The sequence below is a fragment of the Rissa tridactyla genome, chromosome Z (genome assembly GCF_028500815.1).
Source record: "Rissa tridactyla isolate bRisTri1 chromosome Z, bRisTri1.patW.cur.20221130, whole genome shotgun sequence".
Taxonomy (NCBI): domain Eukaryota; kingdom Metazoa; phylum Chordata; class Aves; order Charadriiformes; family Laridae; genus Rissa; species Rissa tridactyla.
Genome location: NC_071497.1, coordinates 7,856,623 through 7,880,913, shown reverse-complemented (window position 1 = coordinate 7,880,913; position 24,291 = coordinate 7,856,623). Strand labels below are relative to the sequence as shown.

General features: G+C 38.9%; 1 protein-coding gene across 1 annotated transcript in view; it reads right to left on the bottom strand.

Annotated features, from left to right (window-relative positions):
• The window catches only part of HAPLN1 (hyaluronan and proteoglycan link protein 1), a 64,166-nt gene extending 40,714 nt beyond the window's left edge, over positions 1 to 23,452 (bottom strand). The window contains exon 1 of the mRNA XM_054186192.1: positions 23,417 to 23,452. The gene's annotated coding sequence lies outside the window, so the exon portion shown is untranslated. The remainder of the gene's footprint in view (positions 1 to 23,416) is intronic.
• Between the last annotated feature and the right edge of the window lie 839 nt (positions 23,453 to 24,291).

Sequence of the window (24,291 nt, the reverse complement as noted above, 5' to 3'; positions counted from 1 at the left end):
GTAAGTCAGATTTGAGAAAGATGCCAAAAAATAATTTATATTCAAAGGTCCAGGCTCTGTATATCTACCAGTTGCAGATATTGGCAAATAGTGATTGCAGTTCTGCACTTTGAACTAAGTTAACAGCAACACCAGAAAAAAACAGGAAAATAATTTATTGGATTCAAGAGAAAAAGATAATAATTTGAAAACTAAACTTGCAAACTAATGGTCCTGAAGAAATACATCTCGGAAGCTGCATTGTTTCTTTGGGACGAGTGAACAGTAAATGTAGTGCCCGTGAAGAGGAAAAGCTTTGCCACAGGTAGATCACACCAGACTAGTTCTGTGTCTAGATGAGAACTTGATCAGATTATGCTACTTGGTTTCCAGGAAAGCAGCAAAGCATTGCCTGTGACTCATCATGGGAACTTACTATTGAGGATGGAGAAGGAAGAGACTAAGGTAAAGAGGCAAGGACATTCACAAAAGGCAGATGATATACTTGTGCTAAACCCCAAAATTTTGCTAGAGGGCATCACCAGATGAGTTCAAGGAGCAATCTCAAGACCAGATTTGTTACATGGAGTATTTTAATTAATGAGCTGGCACAAAAGGTAGATACATACTGATTTAATTTGTGGATGAAAAAGTGTGGAAGGCATTGTCTGTATGGAGCAGAATCAGCACGTAGTACTGGATTAAATGGATGGTTAGATAGATGGACTTCATGTGTGCTGCAACAGAAATTGGAAGTTTTGGCAACAGAGCTGCCAGTGAGCCTTGCAGAGTGGTACTGACCACTTTGTACCACCATAGCGCCTTGGCAATCTCTTTTCCAACTCCATACCACTGGCAAACCTTCAGATGTATTCCCTGCACCCCTGGTCCCATGGGATTCAGAGGTAGCAACTTAAAACAGGAGCCATGCAGACAAGGGTTTATTGGGGCAATCAGAGGGAAGGAAAACGTGTTTTTTCAAAGGAGACCAAGAGACCTTGTCTTGGTTAGTCTGTCAAAACACAGCTGAACAAGGATATAATTGCCGTCTATAAATATATCACAGAGTAAATGCCAGACAAGAAAAAGGACATTTCAGCTAAAATTTAGGAACAGAACAAGTGGGGCCATAAATAAGTTTAACTGGAAATTAAATGATTTTTAAGCTGTAGAAAAACATCACAGTCTTCCTAAAGACATTTTAGCAGGGAGGAAAGAAACACAGCTAGTTTTAAATCAGAACTTGCTTGTTCTGTGAAAAACTGCCTGGGATGAAGGGGAATGTGGATAGAAGAGGACTAGGTTATGAAAAAGGGATACATTTAGTTTGTTCTTGTATACCTAACTTATAGCAAAGTCCTCAATTTAACTAGGTTAATCAATTCCTATTTCAAGCAGATTTTTTTTCTTTCTTTTCATGGCAAGTCCAAACTCTTCTGTCTACCGCTATGAATGATATGATCCAATATACTTAGACAGGGCTTGCTATTGCTCCACATACAGCTACAAACATGCTCTCAGTAATACTCAGCACTGGCAGCAAAGTACCTTTCTCATCATCGGAGCTTCTTATGAGAGATATTTCAAAGCAGCTTTTAATATTCTGACCTGGTATCTGACTCCTGTAATTTCCTAAGTGGGCTCTATGCTTTACATAACAACGCTGTTGTGCCTGATACAGATCATTAAATATCTGCAAGTGAAATGGAGACACATGTGGCTGGCTTAATGGCCTGACTTTTGCAATGCTCAGTCATATGGAAGGTTTGGCTCTGTCTGCTGCAGTGGGTATGTGCAAAACGTGAAGAAGACAGCTCTTACGTTCCAGAAGTATGGTAGGGCAATGCAGTCTCTCCACAACGCATTTTAGTTGTGATGTTTTTGAGATTTAGAATAATGTAAAGATAAAGGGCCACTTCTGGACCACTAAGAAGAATGCCTCAGGATATTAAGTTGAGAAAATAAAGAGAATTTCAACACATACATAGTTGTAAATCAAAGACATAACATAAAAAAGAATACAGGAGTTCCTCCCAACACACTATCCTAGTTTAATATCCTCCTAAGGAAATAGTACAATTGTTTGAATAAATTTCAGAAAATGTAAACTACAGAATTAACTGAATATTTTGCAATTGTTTGACAAAATCATAACGCAGAACTTATCATGGTAAATAAAACTCTCTTAATTTGTGTAAGCAAAACAGCTTTCAGAGTATGCAGTTTAGTGCACCTAGTACAAGAACAAACGTACATCATATTTTATATTCAGATATATTCAGGTCTATGAAGTTGTGATTGAAAAATCTACATCCAGGAAACACCTACCTTCTACATTACAAAATTAAGTAGCCATATAAGCATATATTAAGAAAAAGTATGTATGGAAAGCCACAGACAGCACAGAGTTGTGTTTAGTATACACAAAGACAGAGACCGTGAGAACAAAAGCCTAAGGACAGGTTTTAGTTTGTTGAGGTATGACATGAAACAGACGACATTAAAATAATCAATGTAATTGTTAATCGAACCATTCTGACATTTATTTTGGCTGCCAGCAATATCTTCTGTCTTTTGGTTAGTCCTTCAGGTAAAGTAAACCTATGCAGATTTCAGAAAAAAAACCCCAAAGACTCACCAACAGGTATTCTTGACAATCTCTGAATTGGAGAACTCAGTTAACAAGGAAATTGTACTGATTCAGGTTATGCCAGACAAGGCCTTATCCTTGCTTAGTCAGTAATAAGAACACCCACAACACTGGTAGGCTGAAAATGGATGGGGTTTTAAAGATGCCTAAGCAGGATATCCAGTTTAAATAAATGGCAAAGAGGTAGGATTTTCAAAGAGGTAGTTGCAAGTGCCACTCAACCGGGTTAATTACAGGGATCAGCATTTCTACAGTCATCCAGAATAAACGCAAGGCTTTTGTTTGTGCTTTAATGTCCTCAGGATTATGCAGGCAGTTTCAACTTCACAGTTATAATTCCCAGTTCTCAAATAGCAGTTGTTAAGGCTTTGAACCACCCTCCAACCAATGCCACCCAATCCACATCTTCACATCTGAATCAAAGCTGTGCTTAGGAGGCAGGGTTTGTCACACTATGAAAGAATGGTGGGAATCCTAGGAACACTCACATGCTACAGATAGGGATCTCTTACAAAGATGTTGGAAACACGAGCCAGAGAAGGTCTGCACTATTCCTGCCCTTTTTTCTTGGGAATATGTGTTCTTTTCCTAAGAAATTACTGCAGGTGATCATTGGACACTGTGCAAGGTTGACTTTTGCCTTGACACAGTGCCCTTCTCATGCTCTTTTTTTCAGTTACCAAACCTTCACTGCTAATTTCACAACAAGTACCTGTCCCAGAGACTAGAGTGACAAACTAATTGTGAGGACAACAGGAAAATTTCCATAGGAAGTTCCACTCAATGCAAATAGGGGTGTTAAAAGTGTGGCCTGAGGTGAAGACCTGAAAAGCAATGCAAGCAATGCACTACTCCTCTCCAAAAACTGTCTTAGTGGAGACTCCCTGCCTCAAAGTGCTGCTACTGGAAAAAGGATTGGTTTTCCTTTTGGTATGCTAATGGCAGGGGTTGTTGCCCCTATCTTCCATTGCCTCACAGGGAAGAGAAGAAATCAGGAGGACCTACTAAGGATTGCCCTGGAAAGTTGGTATTTCTGCTCATTTCTTCTCAGATGTTCCAGTCTGTACTATGGAATAATAGTAAATCTTCTCCACCCCACATGTAACATCACCTACCTTAAGTATTTGTCAGACCATGAGAGATCTGTGGCAAGCATCATCAAGGTTTACCATTTCCTTATTGCTTTTAGAAGTTAGGACTGTGATTTTCAGCTAGGACCATAAATTATCAAATAAACTGAGACACTGGCTTCTCCTTAAAGCCAGTTTTCATCTCAGTGACTTGCAGAAATTTCCCAAGCTACATAAACTGCAGAGCACACCGGGCATAGGTCACTGTTCTAGGATCTCTCACTTACCAGTAGTTTCAATCTTGTAGGGTCAGCTCAGTTTCATTTCTTTCTCAGAGGCCAAATGCACAGATTCACTTACATAGAAATGTCAAGGTTCATAGCCTAAATGCCATTCTCCAGGCTATTTTGCCAGGGCACGGTTTTTAAAGAGTCAAATGGCAAGGGTTAAAAAAAAAAGCCCAAAACACCAAAACCTATCCCTGTGAAGACCTCCATAAACCAACCCTAGCAGAGCTCCACCTCCCAGCCTGGGGGCTGTCAAACAAGAGACTGGGAGCTGCGCTAATCCCTAATTAAATTTAATCTACACTAGAAAAAGTTTGTTGATTTAGCTAGATAGGTAGAGCAATGCTGACAGGTCAGCCCTAATGTAGGCATAGTTAAAAGGGGAAAAGCCTCCAAGAGCATAATTGATAGCAGTTGGTGAGCAAAGTAAACTCTATCATAGAAAGCCTGGGTTGCTTACCCTTGTGCAACTGCATCAGTGGTACATAACCCAGTGGACAAGTGACCCGTGGAGCAGCTACAGACCCCGAGTCCTGCTCTCCTGTGCCCACGGCTGCCTTGCAGAAAGCCTATGGATTGCATGTTTGAGCCCGCCCAGCCGCTTGCCCCTGTTTTGGCTACGATGGGGCATCTGCTCCTGCAGTAGCTGCTATCACTGTGAACTGGAGGGCAGACGCTCTGCCTGAGCCACAACAGGAAAAAAAGGTGAAACCCATCTCAGGTTCCCCATTGTGCATATAAAATGCTACATATATACACACACCAATTTATGTGTGTATATATATATGTACATGTACAAGTATATGTATATGTACATATGTATGGATGACCATTCGAACTTCGGCTGTTGAACATACTCTGGTAAAGCAAGATATGCTTTTGGCTGACATGATTGCACCACTAAAAGCTGGTAAGATAAACCAGTGTGCAAGAAATTTGTCATCCTCTCTCTAGAAATTACCAAACACAAAGTCTGCAACAAAATAATTTGTAACTCTTTATAACTCTTGAAGCATCAAGACACTTCATTATCTGCTCTGAAAAAAAAAAAAAAAAAAAAAAAAAGACTGCTTATGCAGTTGTTATGGATCTCAGGCAGAAAGTGAATACTTACTCACAAACTATTAACTTGATGTTCTCTGGGACTGGAAACTCACAGGACGGACTTGAGCAGGTCCCAGTTGCAACTTCCACGCCCACCCCTCCTTCATACTTGTGTAATGGTTAATCTGTTTCTAAAATGGGTTATTCATGTACGACAGCTATTTTAACATTCTCACAGGGACTGCACATCCAGGGGAGAGGGGTTTGTCATTTTTTGGGTCATAGCAAAAAGTAGTAAAGAAAATGTCACTGAAGTTAGCAGATGATTAAAAAGCATGGTTTAATTGGCTGACATGTGATAATAATCTTATAAAATACCCTTTTGTCTTTTGGTCAATTTGAGGAATGGATACTATTTCAAAAGTACTTTCATGAGCCTCAAAAAGGAAATAATCTGAAAAGCATAAATATAATAAACGAGTTTTTGTATAATCTAGTCTCACTGGAAACAGTATAGACTGTAGAAATCTATTCCTAAAAAATCAGGTCATTACTCTAATTAAATCTGACATAGACATAAAAGCATGCATATAAAGCCTGCATTTAATGAAGGACAATTTCACACCTCCAACATGCCACTAAAAGATTACACTACATAGAATTAATGCCTTTGAACGCCGCTATTTTCATCTGAAATTTACATGACACATCTTTTGAGGTATAGTCATGGATCTGTTTTATATAAACGTAGAGTAAGGACTGTTTTCCTTGCACTTCTAGACTAACTTGCGGCATTTAGCTTTGATCTTTGTTGGTGTCAAGATGGAACAATTCCTGCCGTTAGATACCAGAGGCATTTTACTCTAAGGGAGTCACAGTGTCTCAGATGTGCTGCAGGGAAAAGCAATTAAAGAAATGTGATACTTTCTCTTTTATGGGAAGGGGAGAGCAACTGCAGCATCAAAATGAGTTTTTTCTCCAAGAACGTAGGCAAGGAGCTGGGGGAGACGAGAGGAACACTTTTTGGCCGAGCATCTCATTTGGACTTCAGTTCTGGGTGTGCTTTACATGGGTCACCCAAGGGAAGACAGCTCTTCCGCAGCTGTAGTGCAGCTCTAAATACATAAATGCCATACTAAGCAAAGCAGATTGTAGTCTAGACTTTGGCAGTAAGGGCAAAAGTACAACTGCAGGCAGGACTGTAGGTTCTGCTGGAACAAGTTGGGGAACGGGAGTGGAGACTGAGTCAAGTCCAACATTCCTGCCCACAAATCACCAATCGACAGACCAGTGTGTGTAAAGCAGAGCGTGGTTCCAACAGATCGCATCTCTTGGGAGCAGAGTGAGAGCAAAAGGAGAAAATCAAAATCAGAGAAAGAACTGAGAACGTGCTGTGGCTGTGCACCGTTCCTTACAGTTACTCTGTGAGCTAGTGGGTGATCTCTATTTTACAACTGGGACATCAAAGTCTGTGAAGTCAGATGCTATTTAAAAGCAGAGAAATTCCCTTCATTTTTACTATAAAAGGACTGGCATATGTATTTTATGAAGGATTTCAAATTAGTTATAAGAAAAGAAAAAAAAGGCCTTCAACACTAGTCCTCCACTGCAAACACCTCTGTTTACATGTCTCAAATTAGATTTTGTTGGAAAAAAGATACTGGCACACTCATAAGCTGACATACTTTCCATTATAAACTCATTTCTAGTGTAAACTCTGAAGGTACAAGCTATAAATACCACCTTGACTACAACATAGACTTTCAACGTGTGCTCTGAATTCAGAAACAATATTTGGACTTTAGCTGATTTCTTTCTTTACAATTCTTCATCACTTCTAACATTTATTTACTATTTCTTTACCTTTTAATAAAATTTTGTAAGAAACTTTTTCCATAATATTATTCAGACAGGAAATAAAACATGTGTTTCCAGTGAAAGACTACACACTTGCTGCTCAGTGAGTAGTACAGTGCAGTTTCTTGCTGTGCCATGGCATAACAAGCAGTAAATCCCAGGAAGAAAGAACATGGTCCAGTATCCTTCAATTTAATATCCAACCTCTCTGTGCCCACTTCAAACTTCTGTGGTTGTTAAGCACCTCCACTTTGTCAGTCCATTGTGATTTTATCCAAACTTTTTTTCTTACTTTTCCTCAGAAGCCTTTTTTCCCCTTCATGAAAAGTTTTAACCACTTTCCACTAGCTTCCAACCTGTGTGTTCACCTCCAGCTTAAAAATTCTCCTTTCTTGCGTTTACATGGTAAGAAAATAAAAGAATAAAATCTAACTACTAAGTGTGCTCTAGGATATCTAGAAATAGATCTCCTAGATGTTCTAAAACACCTAGAACAGTGCTACTACCTGGAAAAAAATACCTATGAGAAATGAAGTAACCAAACAAAAAAACCTAAGGTGAACCTTTCCTACTCTTCTTACTTGGGAAGACAAATGCTGTAACCCCAAATACCTGTCCCCGTTCCCCTGCCCCCCTTACTTCTTCTTCCCCAGTTTTATATACTGACCATGATGTCACATGATACAGGATATCCCTTTGGTCAGTTGGGGTCAGCTGTCCCAGCTGAGTCCCCTCCCAACTTCTTGTGCCCCCCCAGCCTGCTCACTGGTGGGGCGGTGTGAGAAACATAAAAGGCCTTGATTGCGTAGCAACTACCGGAAACATCGGTGTTCTACCAACATTATTCTCACACCAAATCCAAAACATAGCACTGTACCAGCTGCTAGTAAGTCAACTTCATCCCAGACAAAACCACAACAGTGATCTAATGCTTTGGGTCTGGCAAAACAGAGTAGTGGGTACTGTCAAAGACAAACATTGTTTGTTTTTTAGCATGCAAGAGGAGTGGTTAAACAGCACTGTCTATACTTCTCGGTCACTGAAGCAAGGTTATTAATTTCACAATTCCACAGCTTACTGTAGTGATATGCTTTAAATTCAGTAATCATTTTCAGCAGTGCAGGCTAGCTGAGGTAGCTGAGGCAATATCCTGACCTGAAAATGTTTTTCGGCAATGTGCTCCTTGACGGTCTGTTACTTGAGTCTCATGGTGACTCTACAATACCTCTGAGCAGCGCACAGGATGCAGTCATTGCATAGACACTGAAAATGGACTTTGTCACCATCTGTATATATTGGCATATTTAGGATTCTCTGCACGATGGATGTGTACAAACAAGCAAAAGCCATAAGATTTCTCTTTGCTTTGAAATTGCTAAATGTGTTCCAGAACATCACTTTTTATTAAAGAAAAAAAGAAAAAAAAAATTAACTTCACCTCCACTTTTACCAAATGACTCAATGCTAGTTGCCATCTTTGTAATGCAATTTAAGATATAGGGATGAAAAGTGATTTGTAAGAACTCAGTATTATTTTCATGGTTCTGAAGAAAACCTTCTGAACATGAGCTCACAGCAAGCAGCTCCATGGGTCCTAGCTGAACCTGCAGTATTCTGCTAAGAACAGTACCTCTCAGAGGGACCCACAGCTCCTATTTGTTTCAAAAAAGTAAAAGTATGTCAGAAGTGTAGCAATTAGTATTTAAATAGAACACAATTACTGCTTTCATGGGTAATAACTTTACCAGAAATACTCAGCTAGTTCACGTAAGTCAGCTGCTGCAAACAGGTGGACGGGCACATACAAACTGCTCAGAGATACAGGGTTAAACCTCTGGTCCTTCCATGTACCCCTTCTGCCACCTTGCTATGGCGTGTATCATGTCTACCCACAATGGGGATAGGATTCGAAATCATATTTCTTAAAGCATCATTTACGACAGTTTGCCCAATTTCATGTTGGCATTCGTGAAACTCCAAGGTCATAAATATCCTCTCCCACATGCTAAAATCTTGAATACCCTAAATTCTCTAAAATCCCTGATATCTTCTTATGCAATAAATACTCAGCTTAAAATGTGAGTATGGTGTATAGAAGCTGGTTTTAACATCACAGTATCTTGCTAGTGCACTTAATGGTGTGCAAAATGGTGCCCTGGCCCAATGCTCCTTATGAAATAAATACACACAAGACGTGCTGCACTGACTGGTCCAAATAAGAGGAAAATATCGGGAGATTTTATATGTGCACAGCAAGGACTGACATGCTGGCTGTGAGTCAACCCAAGGGCCTGGACATGTGTTAGTTGGTCAGACCAATGGCACTGTTTGCCAGAGAGGTTTTTTGAAGGCAACACTGCTTTAGAGAAGATCGATGGCTGTCATGGTTTTGGCCAAATTGGCCAATGGCCGGTGACAGATGCTCCCCCCCAACCTTTCGTACATGGAGAGGAGGAGGAGACATAAAGAGATTTATGAATTTAGAAGAAACTAAACTACTTTAATGAAATATTATTAATAAAATAGAAAGGAAAATAATGAAATAGATACGGTATATACCAAACCGTATTAAGCTCCCAGGATGCTGCCACCGGCAGGCACTGGGGAAGTCCCAGACTGGACTCAGCGACGGGTGGGAACTGGATTCCACAGATGAGTCAGGAACCCACGGATCAGGATCAAAGGCAGATGAACAGACAGGGTCCTCCTCGGATGTCGGCCATTGAAGGAAGAGAGCTGACCCTTTGATCCCTCAGCTTTTATGCTGAGCATGGGGCAGATGGGATGGAATACCCTGTTGGTCAGTTTTGGGTCCCCTGTCCTGTCCGCTCCTCCCTGCAGGTGGGACCCCTCTACGCTTTTCCCCTTCCGACCCTCCAACGGGGCAAATAACGAAATGAGCTGACCTTGGTTGTTATAGCAATAAGTATAAGCAAGAGCCTCTCTGCGTAACATTCCTTGGCACAAATTGCAAACATTGGTCTTATCAGTCTGAAAACGAACCATTTTCGGCACAACATGCTGTTAACTTGAGAGAGTCAGAAGAGGCCTAGCTAAGAAGTGAAATTACTGAACAGAAAGTTGGTTCTGTTTTACCTCAAACAAGGACAATGGCACAGTCCTGCCCAAGGCTACAGTTCAGTCTGGGGTTTGCAGCCTGTCATCGCCTCAGAAGTGGCATGGCTAGAGGAGGACTTACAAGTGCAACAGGATGCTTGGCTTTCCAAGTTTAGCCTTCCTAAACTTGAATTAGCCATCTTCCAATGCCTTGAGAGACAGAAGATCACATACTCTGATAACTGATTCCTTCCTTCAGCTCACAGAGGAATAAAACCTTTGTGACAGTAGCAATCTATCTAACCCAAGGAGCTAGGATGGAATACAAGACATATTGACATGACAGATGATGTTGTTGGCCAGCATACGAAAAAATTTTACCTGCTTTGAATATGCAGTAAGAAATACCTAAAAATATTCCCATTAAATCTATGAGTTTATAAATTAATCATTTCAGAAGCTATATGTAACTTAAAGGGAGAATGAAGTCAGAAAATCAAAAGGGATATTATTGGCCTCTGAGTCAATGAGCCAGCACACATTATCATATGCAATCTTTACTGTAATTATTTAACATTTTCAGGCTGTTGTATTAACCTCTGGAAAAATAAACAACGGAAAGTTACATGGCTATTTTCAACAAAGCATGAGCCAGAACTGCCTTTTTTGTCCTCTTTGGAACAATAACCTCATTGCTCAAAGCATTCTGACTAGATTTTGATTCACCTTCTACTCATGTAGACATTTGTATCTTCATAAAGTAACTGCATAGCATTCACATATAATATATCCTAAACAAGGTAAATAATGACAGTTCCCTTGCATTGAAAATGGTGCACAGATTTCCGTATGTAATTTCTATGACTATATATGTTTTTTAGTTTTAACTTTGATCACTAAAATGTGTATAGATCTAAAGTGACAAGCTGTATGAATTTTTGTAGGTTTTTTGTGGTTGTTTCTACATCTCTGTGTAATTTGTTATATTTTTTCCAGAAGCAAATTGAAAAGTTTCTGGGGCAGATGACTTTTTTATTAAACTATATAATTTCTAGTACACTTAGGCTATCTAAATTACTTTCTTTATCTAAACTCCCACTACATCTCCTTATTTTCTTGTTGTCTTTAACATGTAGGAATGTCTTCTTTACTTGGAATAATGACTATTTGAGGTACGATAGAAGATGACAGCCCCAAGCAACATGAGTGCTGAGAACTATTCCAGCTTCTAGAGGAATTGCTGTTTCGGGCTCAGTGACTAGCTTGCTGTGACTCAGTGTTGCATGAAAGCTCATAAACCCCTTTGAAACCATGACTTTAGCATCAAAACCATTACGTGATACCAACTGAGCAACGATCAATGATATAGATGTACTCTCCATGCAGTTCCTCTGGACCTCCTTCATTATAATCCCTCCCAAAGCTATTAGAAATTGTCAAGATTGGATTGGCTTGCATGAAAGCAGATACACAATTTCTGGGACAATGTCACACGAAGAAATTTATATGGCACTGAGTTGGAGGCAATAATATGGCTTTCTTGACAGAACTGGTTGCACAGCCACATGTTATAGGCGGCTCTATACCACCACCAAATAAACTAATGAGGTTGCCTACATGAATACCTGTATCTTCATACTATGCCTGTGAAGAGGGGAAGTTTTATTGTCCCTTCTTTATAGATGGAGGAATGAAGGACTAAGAGCTCCCAACTTTTTCAAGGTTATGCAAGAATTTAAGTCTGAGCAGGGAACCAAAACTATGCTTCTCAAGCAACAGTAAAATATCTTTACAGTAAAACGTCTTAACTATTCGGTAAGACTTTCTTCCCTACTGCAAGTAATACATAATTAAAAGATAACAATTAGTATCTGTTTTCAGATGCCTGAATCTCAAATTGATATTGATTCTCTCTGCTAATATAGCAACCATAGTTCTTCCCCTCAAACAGCAAGGGGTTGAGGTGGCAATAAAGAGACCCTGTAATTCCTTTGCAGGCACTCCATTATGCACTAAGAAATTCTCAGTCTCAGTGTCAGAGAGATAGAAGCAGTAAGGTGCTGGTCTTCAGATTTGCAATAAAGTTGCCCGACCTGTAATCATACTAGAATTCCTGCAGTAGTGAAATGATAAACTACACTAGAAGGATACAGCAAGCACTAACTTATCCCTAATGGTCTATTTTGCGCCTGTGGATCTTTCGCTATCCTCTACTGTGATTTTATTACAGAAGGAGGAAAGCAAAGGTCAGAATCATAGTCAAATCTGTTGCTTCATTCCTCACTGTCCAAGCAATACACTATATGGAATATATTTGAAGTCATTTTGAGATGAAAGATAACACTTCAAACGGCTTTTCTAGCACTGAATCAACCACGAAGTACTCATAGCTTCCTGAGCCAATTGAGAGATGCTGATCAGTTTAGTGCTGGAGAATTGCATTAAAGGTCAAAGCCAAGAGCAATTAAGGGCTGCATGATAGGAAACTGAAGAGTCAATTGGGAAATGTAGTGTAAACGAGCCTCATGTTTTCTGTATGCTGTCTTTCTTTGCTTCCTTCTCTAGCTTCAGCTAAACGCATTTTTCAGACATAGTTCAGACAGTTTTCAGTTCAATATTTGACAGCAGGTGTGCACAGAAAGGGTGAGCTGCCTCCTCACACCTCTCTATTCTTGTTTGAGGAAGTGCAATATTACAATTTTGGTATTCTTCTCTCTTTCTTTCCTACTACTTTTGCCCTTCATCCTCTTTCCTTGAATGACATCAGGAAATTCTGCCAGAGTGGAGCTTTGTCATCATTTTGTATTACCTTGTCCTTCTTTATTCTTGTGCTTTTTTGAATCCAAGCAGCCAAGAAAGAACCCATAGCCCATTTTAGCTAAAATCAGTGACTCTTTTTCTCTTCAGTACCATGCATCTAGATGATACATGAGCAAATATGATTTTGACTATAGGAGACAAAGAATCAGAGGCTAGCTGAGATTGGAAGAGTCCTCTGAGATCATCCAGTCCAACCGTTCTTCTCACAGCAGCGTCAGGCAGAGCAGGTTACTCACTCAGGTCTGCGTCCTGTTGGAGATGCTTCCACCATCTCAAGGCAACCTGTTCCAGTGTTCAATCACCCTTACAGTTTTCTCTTATATTTAAACAGAACTTCTTGTGTTTCTTTGTGCACCCTTTGTCTCCTATTCCTGTCACTCGGTACCACTGAGATGAGAACGCCCCTTTCAGCCTCACTGAACCCAGTGATACAGAGAATTGCTAGACCAAATCACGTGGTTAGAACTTTCTAATTTAATTCTGCAGTTCACATATTCAAGCATTCCACGGTGAGCATAAAGGCCAAAAAGACTTTTCTGAGTTGGACTCAAGGCTCTTATCTAATATAATGACTTTAAAACTGATGACCTAATAAAACAAACCCACAAAATGTTATGAGAATCGCAAGAGTTGACTGTTATGCTTTCTAGGCCATCTGCCACATTTAAGCCTCCATGACAGAGAAATATGAACTAAATTCTACTTGAGGTAAGCCCACATGTATTTCCTTTGTGCTACACTGTCCTTACTGAAGTCTGGGACTAGCTTATGTAGCTATAGAGACTAGAATTGCCTTTTACATTTTTTTCAGATCTGCAAGATTTCCTAAATGACAATATGCATCTGAAAAACATGGGAATAAAAAGTTACAGCTGTTGACCAGCAGAGTGTTTAATTTGTCCTTTTGTTCATATTTATTTGCACATTGTACAGTAACTGAACTTTCAAACCTTTAATTGCAAAAGAATAGGCGTATTCTTGCTTCTGGTTTTCCTCTAGACTACAAAGACTATCTATAAATTTCCCTGAAGTAAACACAATGGGACTGTGACTCCGTTGTCAAAAGAGCTATTGCTCATAGGTGGCAGTTCTGTGGCCTTACAAGACAGAAAGCTGAAACTGGCTTTGAACCAAGATCCTGGATTTCTAATGACTTTGGGCCATACTTTAGGGCATATTCAAGCCTGATATGAAATATATGCTAAATTGGCCATTTGGTGTCAAAGGGACTCAACGACAGTGTGCTTACACATTGTAGACCCTCATCTCCCTTTCTTTAGATATATTTGTAAGGGTTAACTCTTGCCCTCTGACATGTGTGTTCCATTATTACACTACATCTGTAAGATTTTATTTAACTTTTATGTGAGAAACCCAATATGAACTGGACAGTTTGTACTAATAAAAAAAAAAAAAAAAAAACACACCAAAAAAACCCCCAAACCTGTAAATCATACTTCCATGGCAGTTTCTGGAGTAATGAAAAAATAAATAAAAATGAATCAATGAATATCATGGTCTGCAGAAGGCAGCTTGTTTTCTGAGATTACTATTCTGCACACTGCAAGTCACAGAAATAAATACAGATTTGCTCAAACTCCTAATCAGCTAGAAATAAAAAGTCACATTTGCCCGATATAATGTCAGAGAAGGTTGAAGTCCAAACAAACAAATTGCAGTAATTCAGTAATGGTGCAGTCCTGAACCAACATTCCTGAGATGAAATAATAGAATCTGCATCAATCATCAGATGCACCAAAAATAAGTCACCCTCACAATATGACTTTATAGGAGCTGTGTCTCCTGGTCTGGAAATAAATGTTTGTGCTATCCTTGACACTTACAGTGTTTTCCATAAATGTGGTAGCTTTGATTTTCTGATAGACGACCCCGTTATTCCTTGGCAATGTTCTATTCAAGTGACATTATCTCATTTTTCTCTGTATATTTTTTGCTGCTTGATACGTCTTGAAAAACAGTAAATCTAAAGGTTCTATCAACTTGATACCTAAAATGAATCACTCAGTGCCGTGATATGCCTAGGTAAGGATGCTTCTTTCATCTCAGATTTGCAGTACATGATTAAAAATAAGTAATTCTCAAGCTCCATTTACCCAGATGAGATTTGAAGTCAGATTGGACTCAACTTTATCTGCAAAGATCATGTATTTGAGTTACTATATTCAAGAACAAAGAGCGATCTTCATGAGCCACGATCAGTGAAAACTCATTAACCTCTTTAGATTATATTAAATACTCTTCTGCTTGTTTATATGCTGAAACAAGTCATAGTTTTCAAAAGTATTTCTCCCAAATAAAACTATCTAATTGTCCAATAGACAACCACAACAAATCAACACCTTCATCCTTCTATCAATTTTGTCCAACCTGGTATTCAAAACTGAAACATTGGGACTTCACAGGCTTTCCGGGCAACCTATGCCTGAGCTTTCTCGTCTTTTAGAAATCTCTTTCTCCAATCTTTCTTCCTGCAATATGCACCAAATACTTTTCCTTTTCTTTGCTACACACATAGGGAGTGGATGAATTACTTTATCTTTGTAGTACCTTTTTATGATTTATTATTATGCCTGTCCTTCAGTGTATTCATCTTTAGGCTAGGGTAGCTTAGGTTTTTTAGTTGGTTCTTCCTAAACATGCTTCCTAAACTATCACTTTTATTATTTTCCTTACAACTTTCTTTATCTGGTCCATACAGCTCTCAAAATGCAGTATCTGGCAACGGAACAAGCTCAATTGAGACCTTAAACCTTACTCATCTTTGTACATTGTTTTCTCTGTGCCTCAGTTCACCACATTCTATTTGTTGAAAAGATATTTTTCCATTTTTTTCTGCAGTTAGGCAAGAACATTTTAACTTCAAAGCATACCTTCTAAAATAATTCAATCTTTCCCTATTTTGCGTTGTCTAAAAACTAAAGCATATTTTCTATTCCATTATTAAGTTACTAACGAAAATATTGAAGAGTACCAAAGCTGACTAGCCCTGGCAAAATCCTATTTGATATGTATTTCTATTTTCACAGTGAGCTATTGATTTCCTAACCAGTTTTGAAAACATGTCACACTAGTTTTATCAAGACAATCTTCCTAGCTTGCTTATGAAGATGTTACACATGCCACTACATTCTCCCATCCTACTGGGGAATGGCCTACTGGATTTGAAAGTTTTTCATATGTCTGATTTGATCAGAGTGGAACATACATTAAAATGCAGATGCAACCAAATAAGGAGGTTGCTTTGGAAAAATGTGATAGTTACATGCTTCTCTTAGCCTGCTCACGGGGGAAAACAGAACAAAATTCCAGGAAACTGGATGCAACAACCCATTCATTGGCTAAAAGACCAGATGTTGGTATTAAAAAGAACCATTCAGACACATTGACAAATGTTTTATTATTCTTTTGATCTACTCTGAGAGATTCTTGGTTAAAAGTTGCATTTTTTTCCTGCTGGATTTCCCAGGACATAACATTGTTTATTTAACTGCACAGCACCTTTGCTCCTGTACAGACATTCTACTTCTACCTGCTCTTTTCTGCTTTTTATGTTGTCAGAATAGGACCAGCATGTCACACATCTGGAATGCAACTGGTTTTACTCTGGCACATGATGTACAGGCTCAAAGGAGATGTGTTGAAAGACACATAACCTCTGCAGCAGCCAAGTGCATCTATCTGTCTCCTACCATACGCTCCCTTATGCATGAGGAGCGAGGGACCAGGTCACTTCAAACCAGTACAGGGAGCAGTCACATCAGGGTGTCATACCAGGCACCAGCCACTGACTGGGTAAATGACTCTGAACATGGTGCCTCTTACCCTGACACTCAAACGTGTTGATAGGCTACTTCTTCAGCAAAAGCTAAGGCTAATCTATTGAATTCTGAGTCTTTTCTCATTTGCAATGACATTTGAAACAACAGATCTGCAGTACAACGCATCCGGATTATAATTTTGTTTAACAAACCTTTAAATCAACATTTAAGGGTAAAAAAAAAAATAATAGTCTGTAATTATCTTTATCAATAATAACAGCTGAATTACCATCCTCTCTATTCACTGTTTCAGCTGGGCAAAATCCGGAAAATGTTTGAGAGATCCACCGGTTCTTGGTTTACAGAGACAATCATAAAGTTCCCGAAGTACATCAGAACAGCACGACGTGACATATGTGACCAGACATATCACCATATGCACAACCAGATAAATATACTATACAGTCCCTGCATTAATACAGTTTTTAGAATCATTTAGGTTGGAAAAGACCTTTAAGGTCATTGAGTCCAACCATAGTTTATTTCAGTACACTACTGAAATTGTGTTCTAACCAAACAAATGAAAGAATAAATACAGCAACATCTGAACAAAAAACCAAACCAAACCAAAAAATATACCTGCCTGCTTGACTTGCTAATAAAAGCCAAATCACATTTTATATGTCTGTATCTTGGAAATCTGGAAACATAGTTTATCTGAGAATAACAATATGCTCATTAATCTTTCAGGTTATACATGAAATTAAAACTGCAGAGCTTCACTACTGCATCTCCGGTGTTAGAAAATGGGAGCAAATTACCTTAGGTAATAAGCAGCATGTATCAGAAGGTGGCAGCACCGTTATGGTCTGCTGTAGTTGCAACACACGTGTCACTGCAATTTCAGTAAAAGAACTACAGCATCTACTGTAACATTATTTTCCTCTGATACGGTTCTTATAAATCTCTTGGTTGTGCCCAACACTATAACGTTTTCACCGCTATTACAAAACAGGAAAATTTGCAATGTGCTTTTCCAATTTCTAAGCAGTATTTTTGTATGTGACTCAGGGCTGGGTTTTCCTTTTGCTTGAAAATATGTTTGTGGAAAAAATCAACCACTTCATAGATATTTTGGGGTGTAGCATGTATTTTCTCAAATATTAATAACTAGATGAGCAGTTACTCACTTGCAATTGGAGGGTTTAGGAAGTTATTTTAGCAATGAAAGTTTTTTTCCTACAATAAACATGTACTTCTACACAGAGATTCCATACCCGCAAGTCTCGATTCCTCCACTCTTTGTAAATGTGCACAGTTTTACTTAACACTTTGCTGACATCACTGAGGTACCTATGTCTAGAAAGCTAAACAGATTTGCAGGTTAGAAGCTTTATGTAGTGCTTTTTGATCAGCCATGTGTGGATATTATGGATGCTATTCTGCAAGTAGATGAATAGTTTTATTCACTGAGCCCTGTTTGAGTTACTATTAATTTCACTGACATACTAATGTAAGTAAAGTTGCTTATATATTGTTTTGCTGGATCAGAATCTCACAGCGCAGTGGAATTGTACCATGCCTTTTGTGTATATGATCTAGAACACAAGTGCCAAGCAGTGATAGCCACTAACTAGTGGAACAATGAATCAACAGTTTTAAAACAATGGAGGGTAATAGCCTGTATGCTAAAAACTACAAATCAACAGCAGCCTGCCATTTTACACTATTGATTTTCAATCACCAGGCTCCAAAAAATAAATTACACATTCTAATAGGGCATGTGAGCGTGTATATATATATGTGTGTATATACACACACACACATAATATGCATAGATGCGCACAGAGAGCGCCTCTTCTCTATGTGTATATGCATTATTGTAGGAAAGGAATTCTGAATGTACAGAAATGTTAATCACAACAGATGTCAGTATACCTCATAGTATCATACGCTAATATTTGTTGACATACTTTAGATGACGATTTACCAGGTACCATGACACAAGCAGGGTAAACTAACATGATATGACATGTAAAAAAACCCAAACAAATCCCAACTTAATACATCCACTTTCAAAAACTCGAATTTGAACTACCTCTGAGTAACTTTTCCTTCTTTTTCCCCAGAGTAGTTTGAAACATTTGTTTTCTACTACTTAGATTTCTGCCAAACACATTTCTAATCTAACCTGTCTCCATTGCCCATATGTTCCTTGTAGGCTGCAAGCATTTAAAGTAATTAGGAGATATTATTAATGGAAAGCTGTCTCAGGATAATGGTCTTCTGCTATTAGACAAATGCCAAGATGACATTTTTTGAAGGAAGAGGCATTTATCCAGGGACATTCTTCTGGTCTCATGATTTTAGTTCTGTTATGCCAGACAATTAACGATGTAGATTCTGCCATAGTATCTGACGTGCCCTGCTCTAGGAAATGGTGGTGACTCTGTGTGCTACTGACCCTAGTGGATAGCTGTGTGCCGGGAGAGACTCTGTGGCCTTGCAAAGACTCTTATTAGCACAGTTTGGGTCTGATTCCATTAGCAGCGCCTGTGATTCACAGTACCAGGCAGGGCTAAAAAGAAAGGTAGCTGCCTATGAAGTAGAGCATCAAATCAATTAGCCCATTTGCTGCTGTGGTATTTTACCTTCCTAGAATTTCATTTGTAAACTTCGTCTGATTAATGGAAAAGGCAGACTTCCTTATTTTAGCCATTAACTCATGCATCAGGTTAACAACCTCCTATGGTAATATTTCATATAACTCTTGAGAAAAGTTTTCAAAGTAGTCAGTGCAGATTACTGCTGTGTGACTTCTTAACACAAGTTTTAAATGTTTGTTTTCAGAAACATTGATCATGTTCAAGATTTCCTTTCTGTTGTACTAATTAAAAGGAAACAAAAAAATGTCCTTTCAAAGCTAAGTGAATAAGAAGGACACAGAAATTTTTTGTTCTACTAAGTTTGATGTTGTCATTCAGTTCACTGTTTGGCGATGAAAATCAGGCAGAAGCGAAGCATGGGGAGCTTGACTTTGCCAAGTATTTTAATGCTTCTTTGCTCCAGTAGCCATTGTGGCACTTACTTGAAAACGTAGTATCAGAACCATAGATTCATCACTTGGTTTAGGTGCCTAGGAGATGACCACAGTGGGAGCTGTGATGATAGTGAAATTTTAAAAAAGCTTAGGAAGTGGAAGCATGTAAGCTTGTCATGTAGCATAAAACCAGCCACAAAGAATAACCAGATAGATGTATACCTGCTTAAAACCTTGTAATTTCATTAAATCCTTTAGAGCTATGAGAATTGACAGCACCTGAACATCTACTAGTGAATAAACAATCCAGTAGTCAAAAAGGCAATTTTCCTTTCCCTAATAAATACAAAGGACAGTCAAAGAGATAAGCATGTGTGAGGTCTGAGGAAGGCGGAGACAAATGACATGCACAGAAAAAGAAGATGGAGAGGCTTTATGACCTTTTATTAACCATCAGAAATAATTCGACATTTTCTTTGTCTATGCCTCTAATTGACAAAATATTCAGGGATAAAACAAAAGGGCCTTTAACAAAAGCACATCCTACATGATAAAGGAGTTTTGGAAGGAGCTTTCAAATCCTTACTGCTGAACATAGCTTCTCCTGCCACAATATTTATACAGAAATCTCTTCACTTTTACAGTAAGGGCACAGTATGTCAAACTAAGTGTTAATATGTGGCTATTTGTTACTGAGTGACTTAATAAGTCTTTGGAAATAGATATTACTGGCAAATTACATTAAATAAAAGCTGAACTGATTTTTACTAGATCTAATAGGCACTTAAAAAGCAGAAAAAACCTCCCCTAAAAATACAGTGGAAAAAAAAAAAAAAGATCGCTGATAGTTTTTAATGGTAAAACAGAACAGAACTAACCACTTATAGTTAAATCGCACCTGGATTACTTACAGATGTTCTCAATAAAAGAAAAATCTTTTGAAAGACTCTTTGCAGTATCCACTAGGTGGCATACAGTGACCATGTTTAGGTCGTCTTATCTCCACAAAACCTCCCATTCATGCAGCAGATAAAGAACTGCATTATTAATTTATACCACTGCATCCACTCTACACCTAATATTTGTTTAGCCAGCTGTTTCCTCTAATCCTCCTTAAACACCATTGATTGAAATCCTAAGTATATTCAGACTTTTTTTTACCCCAAAGAACATTTTGTTACCTACAAGTTACAAGCTACCTTTTCAAGTGCAGTACTGTATGCTACAGTTACTAACAGTGGAGACAGAATGTCTAATACTTCCTCACAAGTAACAGAAGCAGCTTGTCATATGAAAATAATTTTTTTCCAAAACTTTTCATTTTCAAGGGAGTTTTAAGTAATGAAATACACTGTCAGGTTTAGAACAAAACAGAAATGCAAAGTATTTCAACTTCCAAGGACAGTTTAACTACCTCTTCAAGGAAAAGGCAAATGAAAAGCAGAAAATATTAATTTTGGTTCTCACACTTTAATCCTTGCAGTGAATTGGAAAACTTTCAATATATTTAAATAGAGGCAATTGCAAAGTCACTCTTCACTTGAAGATCTCAAAACAGTTTTTAAAGGTTGGTCAATATTATTTCCAGATTTTTAGTGAGGGGCAAGGAGGTTAAGTGACTTGATTAAGTAAGTATTGATAAGAGTTCTTTTGGCTCTCGACTGTGACCAATAGTGGACAAAAATACTTAGTCACAGATCAGCATATAATCAGAGAGGCTGGGGACCTGCAGTAGAAAACGCTCTTCTCATCCTTTTACAAACTGTAAAAACAAAGGTGCACTGCAGCATGCCACAGAAACCTTCCACCTTTTTCTGAAACCTCTCCCTGCTGCCAGCCCCAAGCCTTTGTACTACTTTAGGGTTTTTTAGTAGCTGCTAGTGTTTTAACCATACTAGCTGAAAACGAGAAGAAACTGAACCCACTACGTTTATAATGAAAGGATACTTTGCTGTGAATTACAGTCAGTTATGTCTCTGAAGAGGACATTGCTGTAGATAATACTTTTCTTCATAAAGGCACAGTGTTTTTTTCTCTTTCTTATTGGAATCTACTTATACATTCAGGAATCCTATTAGGAAGACAGGCCTTTTGGCACAATTTCAGTGCAGACCGGCAGTGTCTTGATTATTACACTGACCTTTTTTTTTTTTAATTTAACTTGAAAAAGCTGCTCTCTACAAAATTATTTTTCTCACTTTGCTTTAACTGCTATGTTGAAAAGTATCACAAATTAATCTTTTTTTTTTTTTTTTCTTTCTTTCTTTCTGTTCCTTCCTGCATTCTTTCTTCTTCCCTTTCCCCTTGTCACTAAGTGTAATACAGGTAAGTACATACGGGTTAGAGTCTCAGATAATGCATTCAGAGCTACTCCACTTCGCTGTGCTTTACGGGAGTTGAAGACCTGTCTCCATTAGATATGAAAAACCAAGGAAACATGAGCTGTCTCTTTGTAGCACAAGCATTTGGCATTCTGCGTGACACACCTTGGCATGAGACTCCTGGTTCCCTCTCCGTAGGAGCTGATAATAATTTTCTTTTTTATGATACATTTCTCCACGTGCTGAATATACTGTCTCCAGAAATAGTGTTTATTGAGAGGGTGTGTATCCATAGTTACACAGCCTCACTGCATCTACGTTTTCAACTACCACATCATACATATTCCTAACAATGTTTTCCTATGAAAACAATAGGAATCTTCCCAGATTGCTTCTTTCCACATTTAATCACTAAAACAGTCTTGCTAGTCATTAATACAAACTCATTACTGTTACCAATCTATACAATTCTCTTGCACATATTGCCAGGTTCCCAGAGTCTCCTGAAGGTGTTATATCAGTTACATGACATCACACAGCAACATATATGGCAACATTTTCTGCCCTGAAAGATCCTAGCAGAAATTAATCCCCTTTCTAATGATATACAAATAGCAATAAACCTCCTTCATTCAAACATGCAAATGCTTTCCAACCTCTTACATCTAAACCTACCACACAAGTAGTTTTGCCATGAAAAACATTTTGAATGACACCTTTATATGTATTTGACTCCAAAAACCAAATAAACAGCCAGTAAGATGATACAGTTATCATAGCCATGGACCAGCTAATGTGCAGAGAAACATTCAAAATACTGTGGCATCCTAACTTTCTTGGTGAGTGGAGATGATACAGAAACCTGTGCCAAATGTTATTGAGGCTTTCCCTGACAAAAAATAGCCAAAAATGACATCCATATGTAATTTATCACATCTTATAAAAATCTATTCCCTTCCAACTGGATGGTCAGTACTTTATGCAAATCTACTTCCAGCCCTTAACATTCTTGCTCACTCTACTGTCCTCCTTTTTACGTCCTAAAAACTTCTAAAAGCATCTGACTGGCTGGAGAAATCCCTCAAGGAAGACAAATCTCTGTGAAATGTATTATCCCATAGGAGGAAGTCACAGAGCAGAAGTATACAACTTTTTGTCTTTCAGACGGAATCTGCAGTTGCAATATGATCTCTCCTTTGGTAACAGAGAGCACTTAAAGTCAAACACATTGAAGTTAGCCAGTTTCAATCCGTCTTTTACCTTCACCCCCCGCCTCAGCTGCCAAATTAGATCACTTGAAAAATCGCTTCAGTGCAGCCCTGGAGCTGATGCCACAGACATTGCTTACTGGACCCCCATCCGACTTAGAGAAATAAAGGAGTAAAAACCTTTCCCAAAAGTTTTTTTTTTTTTTTTACCTTGCACAGAGCTCCTGAGTTGAGATGCTCTCAGAACTCTCCAGCAGTTCGAAACAGAGGACAGTGAAGTGCGGAGGAAGTTTTTGATGCTCACCTTAAGTCAGTGTGTGCGCGTGTGTGCCTATGTCCCGAGTGTCCCTTTGTGGCTCTGGGTGGCAGAGGACCTGATTCAGGGAAGAGAGAGCCACTTTCTCACCGAGAGGAAAAGAAAAGCAACACGTCATGAGTTAAGTACGCCTCCAAGATGTCTTAATTACAGCTCAACGTGCTTTCCATTCAGACCCCAGGAATGAGAGGAAAAAATAAACCCACACACGCGGTTTCTCTCTCACACCCACCCACACCCACTCACCCCGTCCGTCCCAGCACGCTGCCCTGTCCCTCCAGGTCCCTGTCCTCGCCCCGCAGGTCCTGCCCTCCCAGATCCGCACCTAAAAAAGCCTCTTGCACTGCACACAAGTCCCGAGCTAAAAACTACACGGGGCAAAAAAAAAAAAAAAAAAAAAAAAAAAAAAAAAAAAAAAAAAGTTAGTAGTGTTCCTTGTGAAGGGAACATTGAATTTAGGGATATAGGGTGTGTGACACCCTGAGAAACATGATACTTCTGACCACTCGCCTCTGCTCACTCCCAGCCCCCGCTCCTTATTTACCCCCCACCCTACCATTAACTCCGAGGGTGGGAACGTGGTTTCAGACGGGGAGAAAGTGATGCATGACAGTCTGGGGGTGTGTAGTGGGGTGGAAACAGCTGGATCTAACAGGATCCCGTTGTGTTTTTGTTTTAACCCAAATTTTTAACTGAATTATTAATCCAGGAAACAAGCCCAGCCTCTCTTATTATACCCCAAATACAGAACATGCCTTGCTCATGGCACTGGCATTGCAAAACCCTCAAGTCAGGCAACTCTTAGTCCCAAGTCTTTATGCAATTTTTAAACACCACCTTGGGTAAAACTGCTCCTCCACCAT